General features: G+C 47.8%; 1 protein-coding gene across 4 annotated transcripts in view; it reads right to left on the bottom strand.

The window, feature by feature from the left end:
* Positions 1-7,500, bottom strand: part of bun (TSC22 domain family member bunched) — a 309,263-nt gene that overhangs the window by 158,858 nt on the left and 142,905 nt on the right. The gene's annotated exons all lie outside the window — the stretch shown is intronic.

Genomic DNA, 7,500 nt, shown 5'->3' on the forward strand with positions numbered 1-7,500 from the left:
TTTAAAATTCCGTATGGCTAAAAAATGACCAAAAATATCTTTCAAAACACCATTTACTGCTCATTGCATTAATATTTCATAAAATCTTCATTGAAAAATATACAACAAGCGTTAGTAACCGGATATATAAAAAAAACTATTAGTTCTAGTTTAAAAAAAAACGCACACAAACAACACCAAAAGCAGGGACGAGCAAAACTTTCCCAAACACCCAAAATACCTCTAGAGCTATAAAAGAGCATAAAAAGTAGCAAAAAAATTCTTCCTCCGTCCCTCCCTCTCCCTCTCTCTTCTAGATAAACTTGTCAACGTCTCTGTCTCTCTCTCTCTCTCTCCCTCTCTCCCCTTTCCTCTTCCCCTCCCTCTCCCTTTACCTCTTCCCCTTCCTCTCCCTTTACCTCTTCCTCTCCTCTCCCTTTCCCACTCTTTTTTCCTTGTCTCTTCTCTTTCTTTCTTTTTCTCCCCCCCCCTCCCCCTTTTCTCCATGATCGGCATCTCCCTCCCCCCTTCTACCCATACACATCCCAGTTCTGCCTCGTTCATCACCCCCAGAAAACTTTCTACGCAACTCGCAATCACTAAACTAAACTGATAATCTTGGCGCTGTGGTCCAGATGCTACACGAATAACCCCCCCCCCCTCCCGAAAGCTTCATGTCAGGAAAGATAATGAGCAAAAATACATACAAGCAAACAAGATTTCTTTCTTCTTTCATAACAATCGACTTATCAATCTATGTAATATGTAATATCAATAAAAATATAAAAAATAATGATTAAATGATACAAAAGGGTAAAACAGACTAATCCCTCTGACAAATAATTGAATTATTCTATGTGTTTTTTTACGAAATGAAACGTTACAGATTTGTTGTTGTTTTTTGGGTGTATGGGATTTTGTTGATCCTGCTCTAATCACACAAATGGCAATAATTATTGACAACAACATCGCAAGTCACAAAAGAATAAATCCCTGACATCTATCAAAATACATCAGGGAAACAGCTAGATAAAAACAACGCTCCAAATGTATACGAAAAAAAATCTACAGCTCTAAATCTATGTCTATATCAAATAGTAAAAAAAATAACTGGCTACTTCAAAAAAAAAAAAAAAATTCTCAGGGTGAATTCCTGGTCGGGTTGCCGCGTGCTGACCTGTCGTCGGGCTTGTTTCAGTTCGCTAGTGATCTGACCTGACTTGACCTGCTTCTTTGAGTATCCTGCAATATATACCAATCTGAGTACGCCATTCAGAAGCGCCACTCAGTCCAGCCCTGTAGATCTCAAACGATGACCGATTTTTAGTCCTAAATAGCCATTGTAGTAATCAGATGTGCTATTTCTCAGCTATATCTTGTGGTATTTAATGTAATAATAATAATAACAACAATACTGATGATGATGATGATAATAATATTAATAACAAATAGCAACAACAGCAATAATAAAAATAACAATAATAATCACTATCATTACCACTATTATCAACATTATCAACATCATCCCGCAACTGACACAGGACAAGACTGTAATTATCACCAATTCCTGGTGCCGCCCCCCCCCCTCGGCACTAAAAGGCACTAAGCCCATCACTGGAGTCCGTCTCTGTTTTCGACTTCAGCACTTTCCCCATGGCCCTACCCCACTGTGCTGTGACCGTAACAGAATCATTCAGACATTCTGCAATGACGACCTACTCTCTGATATTTTGTGTTTCAGTTTTGGAAACTCATTATCATTTTGCCTTTAATATGTTGATCCATCTAATCGACTGGACATTTTCATAATCAAACATTTTTTACAATATTCTTGAAATGTAATGAAATGCCGAGTGATATTATTATGCCACTGTCAATATATGAACAGTTGCTCTGTCAGCTACTGCCCTAACGATGTACTTCTACATGGACATTACTGATACTCCACCTTTACCTTAATTGCTGACCCAATAAAATCAACGAAGGCATATATTTAATGAACTATATTGCGTCAATAAAACCACACAGCATTAAATTTTCTGACATTAATACCGTGTTTGAACCAGCAGCGTCGGTGATTTATTCCATCCGCATTATAGAACTAGGCCAAATCATTCCAGTGGAAACCGGACTATTTAAATCCCTCCGGCCCTGGGACAACACGAGCGAGCGAGCGAGTCCACCTAGCCCAACCCAATGACCTAGTCCGACCTGGGCATGGCGGTCCCGTGAACAGGACAAGTCAGGGATGAGGGCGAATCCCGCCCACGATCGACGAGGTCATTACAGGTATCCGAAACGTTCGCGGCGGTGGAGCACAAGTAAGCACGTTGTTTGCGTGTCATGGGTCCAGGGCGACGATGGCGACAGCGGTTCCGAGAAAGGGGGTCGATACCGCTTGTGACAGGGGAGGGGGAGAGGGAGGGGGAGGAGAGGGAGGAAGAGGGGGGAGAAGAAGAGGAGGAGGAGGAGGAGGAGGAGGAGGAGGAGGAGGAGGGGGGAGGAGGAGGAGGAGGAGGGGGAGAAGGGAGGAGGAGGAGGGGGAGGGGGGAGGAGGAGGGGAGGAGGAGGAGGAGGAGGAGGAGGGGAGGAGGAGGAGGAGGAGGGGAGGAGGAGGAGAGGGGGGGGGGAGGAGGAGGAGAGGGAGGAGGAGGGGGAGGAGGAGGAGGAGGAGGGGAGGAGGAGGAGGAGAGGGGAGGAGGAGGAGGCGAGGGGAGGAGGAGGAGGAGGAGGAGAGAGTGAGTAAGGGAAAGGGAAAGGGAAAGGGAAAGGGAAAGGGAAAGGGAAAGGGGGAGGGGAGGGGTAGGTAGCGAGGAGGAGTGATGGGAAATGAGGGAGGACAGCTGGAGGGGGAGGGGTGAGGAGGAGCGCTTTGAAGCCCTCGTCAACAAACAAGGAAATTCAATATATAGGACAAGACTAGGAACTCTATGACGCACGAATCCGCGGTTATGATAAGAGGTTAACTGACGACGAGGGTAGTCCGCGTAACAGAGCTCAAGATGTGAGGCTTCTTTCTCCGTTCCTTACGTAACTCGTGACGTCAGCGGCTTCCTTCTGTGTATAACCGTAAAGTGCACCGCTCATTAAGTACTTTCCCATGCCCTGGTTCACCCATTCTCAGGTGTCCATTTCCTATGATTTCACACTTGGTATTAGCAAAACATGGTGTACATGAGTACATACAAGGTTGGTCGCCATTCTCTTGACCTGCCGTTAACGTTGTTTCGAGAGTCGTATTTCTAACGGAAAACAAAGGTAAGCGACCGTTACGGCAATGCGAAACGGCGTGCCATCTTTTCAGGTTTCGATGGATGCCATGTTCCTTCCTTTCTTTGATGGCACATTGCGCAAGGCTATAATATTATCTAATATTCTATTTCATGAGAAGCATGTTGAAATAATTGTTTCTTGTTCCTCCCCTCCTTTTTATTTCATATCATATATCCTACCCGTTTACTATTCAATCTCGAAAACGCCCTTTTCCTATCCCTATTATGCACGATAGCGTATATACACAAATGTACAGGTGTATGCATGCACGTAAACACAAACAAACACGCACGCTCGCTCGCACGCACGCACGCACGCACAAAACAGCTTGTCCTTCCCTAAGGTCCTCTTCTTTCGCCGTCTCTTCGCCAGATGAAAACGGGGGTGGGGCCCTGGAGTAACAACAGCTGGCATGTCACCTGCGTACCCAACAGAGGGCATCCCCGAGAGGTGTAGGTGGAGGAGATAATCCTCCCCCCTCCCCCTCCCCCTCCTCCCTCTCCCCTCCCCTCCCCTCCCCTCCCCTCCCGCATATCCGTCCACCTTCCCACCCGTCCACAGGCCAAGCAAGCCAGCCAGCCAGCCAGCCAGTGAGTTGGGCCTTGCCAAGAAAACTTTAGTCCCCTGAGGCACACCCACAACCAAACACACCAACAGCCAGCAATAGCATCCTCGCTGGGGTACACCAAGGACCTTTTCAGACTTGCGGTTTCCCAAAACCTTTCCCTGGGGAGCCACAGATGCACAGACCTGGCCCTCTTGGGTATTAGATAGGACAGGGGGACAAGGCACAGGTCTGTAAATACTCACAGGATGTTTACTTCACAATGCCGTGTCCTCTGACGCAACTACTCGATCCTCCTGCACAATGTCACGGGCAGGAAGACAATACACAGACACACATACAGACTTTCACTGTCTCTGGCAAGATGCGTCAGCTATTTGACGTAGGTTAATGGTAGCCATAATTCAAATTCAGCATCTACATCAAATGATATAAGACATGTATACACAGTGTTACACGCACGGGGTTGGGGGGATGGGGGAGGAGTTGAGAGGGGGGGAAGTGGGAAATAGAGGGAGAAGGAGAGGGAGAGGGAGAGAGATGGGAGGAGAGGGAAAGAGGGAGAAAGGGAGAAAGGGGAGGAACGTCGAGAGAGAGAGAGAGAGAGAGAGAGAGAGAGAGAGAGAGAGAGAGAGAGAGAGAGAGAGAGAGAGAGAGAGAGAGAGAGAGAAGGGGGGGGGGCGAGGGAGATGGCGCTTCAGCATTTATATCCGGGAAAGTGTCACCAAAAAATAATTTTTCGATTCTCGTCGACCTTCAAAAGGCACAAGCTTGGCCAGTCTCAGCTGCACAGCTCTTCACGCGCCTCTTCCAGCCTTGTCCCCTCCTCCACCATCACCTCCCTAACTCCTCCCCCTCCGTCCTTATCTGAACCAAACTCTGCGCCAGCTTTAATGAGTCGGGCACCTGACGTAACCGGTCGACACGAGATTTTATCAGAACCATGGAACACATTGGCTCATTCGAGGAAACGCTGCGTTTACGTTCAGCAGAGGGAAGCAAAGGTGTCCGAGCTAAAGCTTGCAGTAGATCTCCATATAACTCTACTGCAGGAGAATTCACGCTGTGCACCGAGGCCTCGACGGAGTTCATTGGTACAAGTGCCACCGGATACGCATTTGGTGGCAAAACACTCAATCTGACATGGTTGCTCGGGAAGAACTGAGCGCAAAAGTACAAGGAACGCGGAACCTCCAGCTTTGATCGCCTGGCATCGTTCCACCCTGGTGGAATGTGGTCTTCGGCAAACACTCCACTATCCCTGACCACCCCACCCTCCTTACCTTTAAAGTTTCCACATCCCAACTGCTCCACAACCCCCACTCCCACACAACTCTCATCATACCATGTACCCTTCCCATGCCATGCAACGTCTCCCTCCTTCCCTCCTTCCCTCCCTCCTCCCCCTCTTTCTCTCGCTCCCAAAAACTTCCACCGAACCTCGACTGAACAACAAACAGGACATTGAATGAATAGTTCCAGGTCGCTTTGCTATGTGAGGCTTCAGGGATGATTCAGGGCACCCTTTCCCTCTCGTTTCCTCCTACCCCCTCCCCTATTGCACCAAAGGCTTGATGGAGAGTTTGGGCATCAGGACGTGCAGCGGCGGCGGCGGCGGCGTTAACGAGCGATCGTGATGCCTGCCAAGTGTGACCGCAGAACCCAGGCTCTGCGTTCCAGGAGGCTGCCGGTAATACTCCTTGTACCTTGTGCATATATTTTAGGGCAAAGAGGAAATGGGGGGAGGGACAAGGGGGGAGAAGAGAAGTGAGAGGGGAAGGGAGAAGGGAGAGGGAATAGAAAAGAGGAAAGGAGATGGAGGAGAGAAGAGAAAAAAAGAGGAGACAGAGATAAGATACAAGAGACGGGAAGGGAGATAATGGAGATACAAGAGAAGGTAGGTAGGAAGGGACGGATGGTGGGGTAGGGGTAGGCAGAGGGAAAGGGGGAGGGGGAGGGAGAAGGGGAGAGAAAGGGGGGGGAGGGAGGGAGGGAGGGGGAGGGGGAGGGGGAGGGAGGGAGGGAGGGAGGGAGAGAGAGAGAGAGAGAGAGAGAGAGAGAGAGAGAGAGAGAGAGAGAGAGAGAGAGAGAGAGAGAGAGAGAGAGAGAGAGAGAGAGAGAGAGAGAGAGAGAGAGAGAGAGAGAGAGAGAGAGAGAGAGAGAGCGAAGAATTCCCATAAGAATCTGTCCAAGGCGCTGAAAATGTATTGTCGACGATCCACCTTCATTTCACGTTACTTCATGGTCGCTCGATACAGCGAGGGTGACGTTAAGTCTTTCCTCATGCTAGTTGTGATCGACCTCTTTTCCTAAATTTCCCTTCAATGACTCCGCCTGACTGCGATCATTAATGAGAACATATTTTATTGATCTGTCCATTTATCTTTTTTTCTTTTGTTTAGGCAATGATGTGCACTGCATTAACCCAAGAGTTTATTCATTCTGCCTTGGAGGTGGCATACCCGGGGTTCTCCAAAGCAACACAAATGCAAAGCGCATGCTCAGGGGACGAACAACAGGTGACGACAGATGTCCAGGCGGTGCCCAGCCGAAGGAGCGACCCTGGCGGCAGGTGTCCTCACGTGGCAACAGAGCTAGGTCGGGATCTACTGAGGAGCCAGAGTGCCAAAAATCAAGAGGTGAGGGATTGGGGGACGGAGAGAAGGGAGGGGGGGGTATAACTCAGCACGACATGCCTTCACTACTGCATGCAACATCCAAGGCAAATATAAATGTTCTATATTCAGAGATCATTAAGATAGTGCGTTTCGGAGTCTTCCTAACAGTATTTCGGATGAATATGTGTTAGTCCATTTTGAAAACAAAAGTTAAACAGCATATCCACCTAACACATTTTGAATTACTGAAGAAATACTGCTTAGACAGAGACCACTCTCTACCCAGAGAAACATTCAAAGAATCGAAGCACATAAACCTAAATGATCTTTCGGCGCCATTGCACCACCAGCGTTCAAAATTATCAAGTAATGAACTCCCGCGCTGTAAGAGCACGGACTGCCACCAGGCTAACAATATCACTCGGTTGACACCGCGATCAACGAGGCATTGGAAAGAATGATCATACTAATCCCAAAATTAGAGCCAGCCAGAACCCCATCCTCGAGGGGTTTGCTCTCCTGGCAATCTGCAGTCTGCATGAGGAATCCATCGCTCCCGCCAACTTTGCCCGCACGTAGCCTGTGAAGACGGCGTGGCACCTACCAGTAAAAGACGGCGTGGCACCATAGCACTATCCAATAAAGACGGCAGGACAGTACAAACGGCTGCAAAGCTGTTGCAATTCTTTTCCATTATCCAACATATATCGTGCGGGAGCCTGGATATGGCATGGCCAATAACATTGTCTGAAAGCTACTTTTCACTGCCTACAATAATGTACTATAGCACCATATACCGCGTAACGGTAATGCCATGGCATCATGCTTGTAAATATGGCGTTCCATCTTAAAAAGAAACATGGCCATAACATGCTCGCTGGATCAAAATGGTCAACCTCAAAGCAGGTTTTCTACCTGATGGCCTCAGGAGAAGTGCAGTTTTTTGTAAATACATTCTTTTCGGATTACGTGATTACCTATCCTGCATATACATACTTCATGTGTATGAGTAAGAGAATATACATTTTTTGTGTATGTTATATGCATGTTAACATATGCATTGGT

This window comes from Penaeus japonicus, unplaced genomic scaffold, assembly GCF_977035675.1.
Source record: "Penaeus japonicus unplaced genomic scaffold, GWHDUDI00000001_assembly GWHDUDI00000002, whole genome shotgun sequence".
Classification (NCBI taxonomy): domain Eukaryota; kingdom Metazoa; phylum Arthropoda; class Malacostraca; order Decapoda; family Penaeidae; genus Penaeus; species Penaeus japonicus.